Source organism: Pinus tabuliformis, chromosome 5_2 (genome assembly GCF_031772625.1).
Source record: "Pinus tabuliformis cultivar Carrire ecotype Pingquan chromosome 5_2, CPIR1, whole genome shotgun sequence".
In the NCBI taxonomy this organism is placed as follows: Eukaryota; Viridiplantae; Streptophyta; class Pinopsida; order Pinales; family Pinaceae; genus Pinus; species Pinus tabuliformis.
The window spans coordinates 435,906,426-435,919,811 of record NC_142306.1 but is presented as its reverse complement, the minus strand read 5'-3'; the positions used below and the strand labels follow the sequence as shown (position 1 = coordinate 435,919,811).

The 13,386-nt window shown below is 33.8% G+C and overlaps 1 pseudogene across 1 annotated transcript; it reads right to left on the bottom strand.

The window, feature by feature from the left end:
- Positions 1 to 2,925: 2,925 nt before the first annotated feature.
- LOC149159521 (putative pectate lyase 5) lies at positions 2,926 to 4,846 on the bottom strand (annotated as a pseudogene). The gene is made up of 4 exons (XR_016261129.1): positions 4,550 to 4,846; positions 3,771 to 4,416; positions 3,567 to 3,670; positions 2,926 to 3,446 (listed from the first exon to the last, which is right to left on the bottom strand). The product of XR_016261129.1 is annotated as a putative pectate lyase 5 (transcript).
- Between the last annotated feature and the right edge of the window lie 8,540 nt (positions 4,847 to 13,386).

Here is a 13,386-nt window from a genome sequence, read left to right as displayed (position 1 = left end):
ATTCAAATAGCTTATTGAAACAATGTCCAAAACGCATTCAAAATTTATTCAAACAGCTGGTCAATCATCAACAAGGCATATACAATCGGTTTAATACCAAACTTTATGGAAACGTATACCACTCGGACGGTGCTAATATTTCTCTGACAGGAGCTTTCAGGCCTTCGAATAGTTGTAACCATCGATGGACTTCTTCCACAGAATCATCCAATCTTCTGCACAATTTCACCTTTAGGAGGTGCTGTCATTTGGAGCTCAAAGGGAGCGCAATGGACTGTCTTTTATCTTCCTTTGGCGTGATTAATCCACCACCCTTAACAATAATAATAATACCTTGCGCCCAAGGCTTGGGGTCTGTCACGCGAAGAACAACACTGTGTCAACGATGCGCCGCAGCCTCAATAAACATTCTTCCAGGTGATGGCATTGAGCACAGGTTGTTGGCTCCAAAAACAAGCCTAAACCCCACTATTTTACAGCCGAACCACCTGCACACCCAGTTGTCATCAAACCACTACAATAACATCGACACATGTGACATCAGCGCTATGAACATTCCAAACATTCAAATATGCAGCCAAAATTGAAATAGATTGCGGTATATAGAGTCACATTGAGGTCCCTGACTATCCCAATTACGAATTCTCAGTGATATGGTGAACAACAGGTGTACAGTGGAACTAGAGGCTGAAGATGTCGAGACCAATGTTACCCTCCAGCAGTCGGTCGCTCCAAGCTCGATCCTAACCTTCCACGGACGCCGCGAGATCTATGACCATAAATGAAGGGGCATTTTGATACGCTCGGTCCACAGCGTACCGAGTTCTGGCATCATCCGGACCTCTTCAAGACTTTTCGAAAGAGTCAAACTCGTTATAAATGGTGGAATATTAAAGCTTCTCAAGCGAAAAAGCCTGGCCTCGCTCTCCGTGAGTATGAAAACTTGAAAAGTGACCCGCAATTCCAACTTGGGTTTATTTCGGATCCAACGATAACACACAAGATTAGTTCTGTTTGTTTGCTGAGAATTGATTTCAAAACTATTAATTGTCAACTCAAGTGCTGTACGAAATCATGTGATGAATCAACACACCACAACTAGAACCGCCATAGCATTTGGAACTTTTATTCGACGCAAATTATCAACGTCTAATCGATAGACCAGCGTACCAAAAAAAACGTTAATCTACTCAAAGTCGACAACAGTCATTTTATGCAACAACCATTACATTCACATACCTATAAGATCACACTATTCACTGAATCTTCATTAATACCAATCTCGATATTTCCGCTGCTCGGCTTTGATTGTCATAACTTTAATTACCTCCACCAACATATTCCCCAAACCCAGATTCAGTCTGTTCATAACGTCCAGCAGTTCCGGTCAATCCGTGACGCTGTCAAGAGCAAACCCCGCTGCCTTCAATGGGAATTGAGGCGAACCGTCTACCGCCTCAATGAGCGTTGGGTCCAACGCATCTCTGGGCAGCGACAGAGGTGGTGCAGAGACTCAGGACAGAGGCGCAGACAATCAATGATGCGCAGATAATCAATGACACTCAGAGCAGCGCTCAGGAGAGAACGACAGAGGCGTTTGAGGACAGATGCATTAATTATGGACAGAGCCCAGTTTGCAGAGAATATGAACCGGTTTTGGAGTCTGAGCGCATTCAAATGAATATGTCAGGGCAGCGCTCAGGTTATGACAGCGCTCAGGTGAACGTTTAGGAATAGGACAGCGTTCAAGCGTTTTAATGTCAGGATGACAGCACAACAGAAGCGCAGGAAACATGCACTGTACACAATACGCCACTTAATGATTTTTATATACCATAAAAACTTCCAAACATATACGAGTTCAACGACTTCCAACTAATTTGCAGAGATGGACCATAAAAAACTCATTAAGACATAGAAGTGTTGGTTTACACAGGCCACAAAAAACAAGTGGCTTACACAATATTGAGAAGGTTATGAACGAACCTGCTCTGATACCATGTTAAATACACATGGACAGCAAGAGAGATATAAAGATAAAACATGCAATTCATTTTTTTATTAACATGAGATATACATTTATAGTACATTATGTGACTCTTGGGTTTCAGATCCCAAGGTCTCTTGGACTGCTTTTGTCCATTCGACTTCCACACTAACCCATTGAGGATTAGGTGTCCAACATAATTTTCACGTGATATTGTTCATTTTAATATAAAGATGGAGTGATGGGCATTACTGTATAAAAAATACCTTACGAACAGTAAGGGAATCCATTTTTAAATGATATTGTGATTTTCACGTGATATTGTTCATTTTAATATAAAGATAGAGGGATGGACATTACTATATAAAACATTCTAATATAAATATAGAGGGATGGGTATTACTATATAAAAAAATACCTGGAATGAATAAGATTTTCAAAAATATATATATATATATATATAAAATAAATTTTTATCATCGCATCATAATCATGCTTCCCACCACCGAAGTTAAAAGGGTTTATTTTTAACTGATATTGTGATTCTGACGATATTGTTAATTTTATTATAAAAATACAGTGATAACCATTATTATATTAAAAACTTTGCATGGATAAGAGTTTTGAAAATATATTAATAATAGAATTTGAATTTTTTAAAACATACCTCTGGTCGGAGACTTTAATTATTGAATCATAATCATGCTTCCCACCACTCTAAATAAAATTATTATTATAATTACAACGTATTTAAAAAAAAAATTATTTATTTATATATATTAAAATAACTACTTAAACATTTTGATATAAACATGAATCCCTTATATTTGTAAACATGAATCTTTTATATTCGCGAAATTGAAAAGGTAATAAATAGCAGATCAATATCAATATGCCGCATAGCTTATGATAAAAGATAATTTGAAGTAATTGCTCATAATTTATAACAAACGTTGCAAGCAATGCATAAGAGCTCCGATCATTTTGTCGGCACTGTGAGAAGGGAGACATTCAAGAATACAGTACAGTTATGAAAAGTAATGACAATGTTTGAGGGCACTCAAATTCAGTCGTGATAATGGCGGGTAAGAAGTTGCAGTTAGCAGCGAGTTCCTTTCTTGCACGAGAGAACGCCTGCGTTCCTGGTGATCTCTTCCACAACGGCTGAACTCTTTGGTCTGCCACTGTATGCAGTTGTATACTCGAAAGCACCTGCGATCCTGATGGCGTGAAATATGCACCATTTTGCAGCGCATCATCTTCTGATATCCAGTTCCACTTTTTCCATTCACTTTCTGTCGAGTTTTGCCTCTTGGTTACCTCTTTAGCCAAGGGATTTCCAGATGCCATGAATCTATTGCCCTGACTCAGTATGGTGGGGTTTGAACTTCCACCGATGGCATACATTCCCCACTCAGTGTAATCATTGTTAAACACATGGAAGTATCCAAATCGGCACCTACATCCATTTCATTCATAATTTAATCTCTAAATGATATAATAACTATTTCATATTTTTCCTTCACAACAAAATGCAAAACAAGACGGGAAATGAATGAAATAACAATTAATTAGTCACCTTGGCATTCGTTGCACGAGACCTTCGCCAAAATGGTTGAGTGCAACCGTTGCCTGCATAACTTTGTCATGGTGGTGGTCGTCACTGTGACCCAATAACATCACCTACCATTGGGGAAAAGCAGACCATTGTCAAGCTAGAAGAGAAGGAATAAAGTAGAGAGAATTGCAATTAATGAATGAATGAATGTGTGACGTTGCTTACCTTGTTGTGGTGACTGAAATAATTGTTGGAAATGGTGATATAGGTGGATGCCTTTACTGCGTCAATGAGGCCATCTTCGCAGTTAGACATAGAGCAATGGTCCACCCATATGTGCCTCGCTGTCGAGATTGAAATCCCATCTCCATGATTTATTTTTCTCGACCCACTCTTCAAAGGATACATATTTATCGCAGCTTTTCCTAGACTTTTACAGTCATGAATGTGGATGCCATGAATGATGATGTTTGTCGCATCTTTTATGGTGATACACGGGCCCTTACCAATGTGGACTTTCGCGCCTCGTCCATCGATTGTTTTGAAGCTGTCAAGAACTAGCTCTTCCTTGAGCTGGATGACCATGTCATTCTGGAAGATGATCCACAGCGGTTCCGTCTGAATCACAGCATAACGGAGTGTACCATTGGATGGATTCGCGGCATCATCACTGGGGTCCGTAACCACATAAAACTTGCCGTTTTTGCCTCCGATGGCATGCTTCCCAAATCCAATGCCGCAATCTGCCAGCCGTTTTCTGTTGCGCTCCCAATTGGGGTCGCACCGCCAACAGTCATCGATGGGATTACCCGTCGTACATGACAACACGCTCAGCTCTTCTCCTCCTCTTGTACGGTTGTTAGTAATGCTTCTGCTTATGTTCGAATACGCATACAATGAAGCATTCTCGTGTCAATTCAGCCTCCAACATCAAATAACTAAAAAAAAAAGAACAGAGAGATTAACAAAAGGGAATGTAATGTTGCAGTGAGCGATTTACTTACTGTTGAACTATTTTCGCTCCGTTGCTCTCATCTTTCTCCACAGGAAACGTGGACCTAGTTATATTGCCCGGTGCCTCGACTATCTTCCGTCCCATAAACTTCTCTCCATATTTTGATTCAAATGGCTTTGGCCCCCCGCCATGAACGCAGCGGAGTATTCCAATCAACAGCATGCACCTCAAAATACTAATTTGATTGCTCATTTTGACAGCCATGACTCACCTTTGTCTTCTCAAGAAAACAACAACACTAACAATACTGGTGGTGGTTGCTTCTGCTCTGAGCCACTCTTGCAAATGCCGGGGCCTTCTTATAGTATCCACAGTTTTGTCGTTACTATCATTTCATCACACTTGGTAAATTGCAGTATGAATTTGATCCTTTGCGCATGTTTTTATGATGGCTTAAGGAATGTACGGACGTGCATTGACTCGAGGGAGATGGCAAACGTAAGCTGCGAATTTTTTAAACACAACAGAATTTAAACGTTGATGTTTGACAAACTTGCCTGCTAAATGGTAAAAACCGCCGTCCACAACATATTTTTATGTTCGTGTGGGGCTGAAGAGTCAGAAATATATAATAACCACTTCCTCTTACGAGATATTGCAATGATTCAACTAGCGGCTTTCTGAAACGCGGTCAAGGATCTCTCAAAAGCTAATATGTTATAGCTAAAATTAGCATCTATCAAAATCTTGATATGAGAAACTGAACTCCAAAGAAAATGGTGAACCCTTACCAACCAAGCCTGCAGTACCGCTTTTCAGTGACACAAATGGTGAAGGGAAACTCTAGACACCATACGGAATATTGTGAACTCCCGACCATTCGCTTTCCGAATCCTCATTTGTCCCCAGTCAAATCTCTACAACAGTATTTTCACATGTCATAAGTTGCAATTCACGTTTAATATGAATTTAAAATCAAGTTTAACATTTAAATTTTAGTTAAATATCTCATCGTTAAAGAGATTAAGTTTAACATGTAAATGTTACAAAGATGTCAAATCAGTAATGATTAAGTTTAATGTATAAATTTAAATTCAGCCAAAGTCGTCTAAATATATATATATATATATATTCATCAATTTGATCAATCTAGTCAAAATAAAGATTTAATTAATTAAAATGAAAACATTAGTTTTATATATAACTAAGATAAATCAATATTACCTTTCACAATTATTTGCCACCACTCATGAGACACCATTTATGATTGAAAACTTATACCTTTTAAATTTATCTATAAATCTACCATTATTGTGTGATGTTTTTAAAGTTTATTTGAAATTTATAAAATTTATATGGTTAATTTTTATATGTCAAGCATTATCATCATTATTATTAATATTTATTTATAAATAATTAAATAAATAAATAAATTATATACAATTGTTTATGATGATGATGATGATGATGATGATGGTTAACGTCCACTCATACCAAATTGGTCTATCGGACTTACAATTTTCTTAATTTTTACTTGTCTGGCTCCTCGTCTTTCTTGGCGAGATTGGTGTTGTAGCTTTCTTTCTTTTCTCTACGGTCTTCCAACTTCCTTTGTCTTGCATCTCCTTCATCTCTTCTTGTTCTTGGGATATTGGTGTCTTAGCTTCGCGATCTATTGTGTTCGTTCTTTTGAAAATAGTCGGAGAAGAAGTTTGGTTTAGGAGATCTGCTTTGCTGTTAAATGAAGATTTATTTTCTGCGGTTTTCAAATCCTCATAACTGTTGATTTGTTGGGGCGGGCTTTCTCCTTGCTTGTTTTGAGAGTTGCTTCCTTCTTCCTTGATTTCTTGTGACTCATTTTCTCTAGAATATTCTTCTTCTTTGATGACAGTGTAGTGTTCTTTTTGTGCTCCTTCCCACCATGTAGATCTGTGGTGGTTTTTTCTAGCAAAATTTTTCTCAGAGGCTTTTGGGCAATTTTTGGCTAGATGCCCAGTCTCAAAGCACGATCGACATCTGAAGAGGACACTTTCATAATCAAGCTTCTGGTTCCACACATAGTCTTTACTTGTTAGGTTTATTTCAGCTGGGAATCCGGCGCTGAAATCCATTTCCACACAGATGCGTGCATAGGTGGTTCTGGCATATTCCTCTGTTTCTGGGCATCTGCAGTAAAATTTCCCAATTGCATTTCCGATGGCTTTTAGCGAGGAGAGATTCCAGAGATGCAAGGGTAGGCTTGGCAATCTCACCCAAACTGGTGCTGAGGTTATCACTGCTGTAGAGAGATCGAATGATGGGTTCCATGGCTTCATGAATAGGCCTGATTTTTCCCAAAACCAAGGGCCGGAGTCTAGAATACATTGTCTGCTTTCAGGATTTTCAAAATCTACTATAAAGAAACCTCTAGCACAGGGGTAGATATTAATTTCATCAGAAATGATAGGCTTCCATACCTCCGAGATCCAATTGTGGAGTGCTATCAGCCGCGGCCAAAAGCCATTGAACCAGCAAATTAGGGCACTTTCGGAGAACTTCAAAGCTTCATCGAGTGAGTCCTGGACCACTTGGATAGTGGGAGCTGGGGCTTCAATCATGATATGGGCAGGAGATTTCCCTTCAGAGGCGGATGAGCCACCAGTTATTTTTGCGAAGCTCGGAGCCATATTTTACTTGCTCGTAAAACGCAGCCGCAGAAGAGGAGAACCGAGACTTCTGAGATCCGCAGAAGATAGATCCACCACCGAAGAAAGGTGGATCCGCAGAAGAGAGATCCACCACCGAAGAAAGGTAGATCCGCAGAAGGGAGATCCACCACCGAAGAAAGGTAGATCCGCAGAAGGTAGAGCCATATATATATAAATTTATTTATATATATATAATTTATATATATATAAATAAATTATATATATATATATATATATATATATATATATAATTTATTTATATTATATTAATATATATTTAAATTATGTCAAGACAATTAATTGAGGATGAGCTTACTTATTATGTGTTTCTTTAGTAAAGCTACTAAAGATTAAATCTCATAAAGGTTGTTGCACTTTTGTTAGGGGAGGAAACATGCTAAAAATCTAGTCAACTTAGGGTTGGTGTGGCCTGGGTCGGGGCTATCCCTAGGTGACTTTGAATGATTTGATGCCTCTCGTTCGTGACTTCTCAAACCACAAGTCAAGCGTAAAAAATCATAAACAACTTGACAAATAATAAATGCACAATAAAAGTACTTCCTTTAAACGTTATTCATATATATTTCTTCATGTCTTTTACGTTATGTATTTTGTATTCTTCATTGGATCAAAATATGGAAAAATACATCATAGTCATTTTCTATTTATCTCATTAAATTCTCTTTAGATAAATGTTTATAGCGAAACATGCATTACATTCTTTAATTTGAAAGAAGTTGTCTTAATTTTTTATGCAAAACATTTCCCTTTTTACATAGAAAAATAATACATTATAAAGCATCATAAACTCACATATTTATAAATATCACATCATTTATATAGCATACAATATTTTTAGCATTCAATATGTACACATTTTATTAACACCAACATTACTTCATAATTTTCTAGAATTTGAACCAACACTACAACTTACAACATTTTATGGAAAGAGTTTCTCTTGTACAAAGATAAATATAACTAACAATAAATAAATAGTTGTAGTTATCGATGAAATACTTGATTTGAACAATATTTAAGAAATGTAGAAACCAATTGTATTACTATTTTAACAATATATGCTTTAACAATAATGTAAAATTGAATTTTGATCTTCTATAACTTCTTTTTAAGTTGTATTTAATTGTAGCGATAAAAAAGGTTATAACACTTTTCTTTTATCTAGTTGTAATAAAATATGTGATTTTATAATAAGAACTAAATGTATTTATTGTATCTTTTATATATTCATCATTTAGATAGATATGTTTTGGTTAATATTTAATGTAACTTTTGCATATCCCATGCCTATTATAATTGATGTCATTTTCATTATTAATATTTATATGCATATTTATATTTATATTCATATTGTTATCCCATAGATATCATTTTGATTAAATTTGAAATAATTTAAGTTTCTTTAAAAATAACTAATATATATGTTTGAATAATGTCATGATATTTTTTATAAAATAATCTTATTATGAGAGTATCAATATTGTATGTTGATAAAGTTAATATTTTTTTTTAGTATTATAATGTCCCTCTTTTCCTTGTAATTTACACTAATACTTGAGTGCATTTTAGATATGTTGATTACCTAACTTTCTTGATTGATGTGCTTTTACTAGATTGATGTTTGGCACTCTTTTGGATTACACATTCATCTAATAATTATTCATGTCATGACTATATCTAAATCATGAACATATTTATAGTTGTTTATAATCATGTAATATTGATTTAGTAAAAATAATTCCTATATTTTATTTATTAATTTCGGTATTTTATGTTTTTTCATAGTTATAATAGTTAATTTCCACAACTAATAGTTTTTTAATATTTTCTTATATATTGACCAAGGACTTTCACCTAAGAATGCAACTTTGTTATTTAATCCTTAGAATAGATCCATTTTTTCAATTTTCTATGAATCACATTAGATAGTTCTAAAATGATGTGATTAATCTGAAAACTGTTCTTAAAAGTATTAAGGTTGACTTAATTTTGCTAGATAGTCTAATTGAGTGTACAAATTGTACTATTCAGGTAATCTACTTACAATAATCTATTAATAATATCTCAAGTGGAATGAAGAACCACTTGGATATGTAATGAAAATTGAGTTAAGTTACACACCTAAGTTGTGCATAGCACATTATCTATCCATTTGAATATGATGTTGTGAACATGCTAATATGATTTAAAGCTTGTTGGATAATCTCTCAAGCGACTATGAAGAACCACTTGGATATGTAATGAAAATTGGGTTAAGTTACACACCTAAGTTGTGCATAGGAAATTATCTATCAATTTGAATATGATGTTGTGAATATGCTAATATGATTTAAAACATATTGAAAAGATCAGCTATTTGACATGTATATGTAAATGCTTGTGCATATATAAATAAATATTGCTAATTAAAGTTTATACATGTGTAACTATTGTAAAGAGATGTTAATACATGATAGAGAAATTACACTTTTCCATGAGGGTATGCCATATGATGAAAATCATAAGGTATTACTCAAAGGCATGTTATAGCTACATGAAATGTCTAATTGAACGGATGATCATAACCTCACCATTCGTACTATTTATATTGGTGTCAATAGTAATGTTGATATAGATTCAATATTTTAAGAAATATATTCTTTTGTGTACTTCCAATTAAAAATTACATTATGAATAAGTAAATTTGTGAAAGTAATATTTATACAAGAATAATTACATGCATTTCACAGAGTGGTCATTCACCATAAAAATAGATTTTATTTCTATGTGGAATTTGAAATGGAAGTTAGACATTAGCAATATGTATTACTATAAATTTAATATAATGTTTTACATTCTTTTTAAATGAAATATCAAATAAAAAAAAGAAAATTAGAAAAGATAATAGGAAACATTGAAAATTGGAACAATTGTTGAGAGAGGAAATAATAATATATATTTTTAGAAATTAGAATTATTTATGGAAGAGACGTGTGGATGGATGAATAATAAATATATTAGTGAATATATAATTAGAATTTTTTATGAGTGAAATTTTTTCATGATTGGAGTGATAGAGAGCTGATATGCAAAACATCTATTTTTTTTTTCTTTGGAAATTTTCAAAGTAAAATGTTAAACAATTTTTTCTAATTATATTAAATCTTGATTAAGTTTTATTTTGAAATAAAGTACATATCTCTTTTATAACTATATAATTGATTAGTAAAACGCTGAGGTTATTTAATTAATTTGTACATATTCATATAATTTTAACTTTTATAACTTCAAACAAATAACTCCGCTTAGGTCATTTAATTAATTTGTACATATTCATATAACTTTAACTTTTATAACTTCAAATAAATAACTCCACTCCTTTTCCATTGATAAAGTTAGACAATAAAGTAACCCTAAACCACTCACATAAAAACCTTATCTTCACTTTACAAAAAGAAATAAAATTCTCCAAGAACAAAATACAACTTATTTCAGAGATAGCTGAATTAAAAACCATGCCTACAAATTTAATAGGAATAAACTCATTTTAATATCTTAGGAAGCTTTACAACAAATTACAACTTATTCATAAAATAGCTAAATTAAAAATAATATATACAAATTTAATAGGAATAAACTCACTTTAATATCTTTAACTTATTGCTAACTTGTATTTATAACTTCAAGATGAAGAATCCTCACTCCGTGATATATTATATTGATGCTAACTTAAACTATTACATGAGGAACGAGTGGAAAGCGAACGATACCTAAAAGTTTTCAATAATCGATCAATTTTTTGAAAAAATTGAGAACTGTTGGAGGCTTAAAAGTCAAAAGATCGAAGTTTGTCGTATTCTGATGCAAATTGCAAGCGAACAGATGTGGAACAGTAAACAATGAAACGATCATCACGTAGCATATCTCTAATGATGTAATGTTGTGAGATGAGAGATGCTTGGGTCACCTCATATCACTGTTGAAACGTCGGCCTACATCCGTATTTCCGTTACAACGTCCAATAGTTTCGATTGTATTGGCCGCTTGTTTTTCTCGTTGAGTTTATTGAAAATGTTAAGGCTAATGATGTTAATGTCATTTTTTTTGTAGACAAAAATATTTCAAAGCGATGTCGGTCCTTCAAAACAAGCGGTGGGAACGGAGAAAAACCTGGCAGGCCTGACCGACGTTGGAAAAAGTCCTCTCCTCTCTAGATTTGTGTGACTTGTCCCATCGTTGGCTTGCACAAGAACCGAAGAAATGAAAATAGTTAGGGCTTAGCATATGTCGCCGTCGGAAAGGAGTGATAGGGAAAAAAAATAGGGGTGGTTCTACATTTACCTGGTTCGTGGCCGGGAGGAGCGACGGTGGAAGAATCGCTGAAGGAAATGAAAACACAGTGGTGTGCGACATGCTGTGAAAGAACATCGTTGGTCTCATCTATAGTCTACTCGACATCTCGACGAAGATCAAGGCCAGTGCATGATTGCATTTAGAGAGACTCGACAACTCTGGTGGACGAGCTCCTCTCCTTTCCTGGGCAAACGTTGCAAATGGCGAGAGGTGGTGGCTAGGCAAAGATGGTAGGCAGTTCGGTTAATGGCGAGAGGTGGTGGCTAGGCAAAGATGGTAGGCAGTTCAACCGAAGGAGGGTTGTGGTGACTGTCAGATGAGAAGGGAGGGTAGGGCACGTTTTTCTCAGAGGGTAACACTGATCTTGACATATTTTTTAATTATAAAAATATTTTCTAACTTCTTAAATGGAAAAGCTAAATGTCTTATTCTTAATAAATGAGAGTAAACGTATTTTATAATAGTTCATGTAAATGTACAATTGTAAATCTCATCCTGATTTAATTTGATAAAACTATTTTTTTTTTCCTCGGTATATTTGTTTTATATATTTGATATGACATTTTTTTTTAGTTTTAATGTGGCTCTGAGAGTGTAACTAGATCACATATAAAATATTTTCATATAAATATATGGTTATTTTCATATAAATATATGGTTTGGCAATTTTAATGGAAAAATAACTCTCTTTTTGGGTAGAAAATAAAAATAATTCATGTAGTGATAAATTGCTACCATTGAATCTATATCTTCATACATTCTGTAATCTAATTTCCATGCAAATTATTAACTAATTTTTAAAATAACAAATGAAATTTTCATTTAAAAATTTATTTCTTTAATTATAAATTTAACCTTTGAATCTTACTTGCTTCATAGAAGTGTTCAGAAAAAAACAAAAATAATATATAACCTAAATTAGTTCAAGAGGGATCAAATGCTATACTATCATATGTCATCTGACCAACCCTTCGGAGTGGGCTCATGTAACACCTTACTTTTATGAGTTAGGAAAATTTTGGAAGAGAGAATCTCTTATCTTGGGGTTAAAAAATAATTATTGAGAAGAATTATGAGAGACCCATGGTCATTAACCATAGGAATTAAGCATAAAATACCATTAAAATTGCATGGAGCTATTATGTACAATGATTTTGAGTGTATTTTTTTAGAGGAATCACACCTCTGTGAGGGTAAGGCAAGATCATAGCCAATATAGCCATATCGAAGGATTGACTTGGGCTTCCTGCGAGCTCATTTGAGTGCTTTCGTAGGGGTGAAAGTGGAACTCAAGGTTCAATTTGCCATTAAAACTCAGAATTACATTGCAATTGGAGGTTGTGATATGGGGACCAAATTTCACCAAGGTGAATTCACTTGAATATTTTTCTGTCCGAAGTTACTATTAATTTTATTTCTGAATTTAATAAGTTGAGTCTTTACTATTAAATATTGAGATTAGTTGGGTGAGAACTAGGGAATGTTTGGATGTCGTAAAACAAATAGTTGAGTGACCTTTAGTGGTTACAAAATACTTCTCAACAGCAACACTGATTGTCAGGATTGAATCGATTGATTGATTAAATGTATTATGTTAAAAATAATTTATATATAAATAAATTAGATATAAGTAAATTATAAATAGATAGATAAATATATATAAAGATAATTTTGATGGATTAATAAAATTTAATAAATATTTATCAAATTTTTAATGATTCGAATACCATTTTAATATTTATTTAAATACCATTTTAATATTTATTTAAATTTATATTGATTTAATGAAATTAAATATATATATATATATATATATATATAATTAGAAAATCATAATAATTAAAAA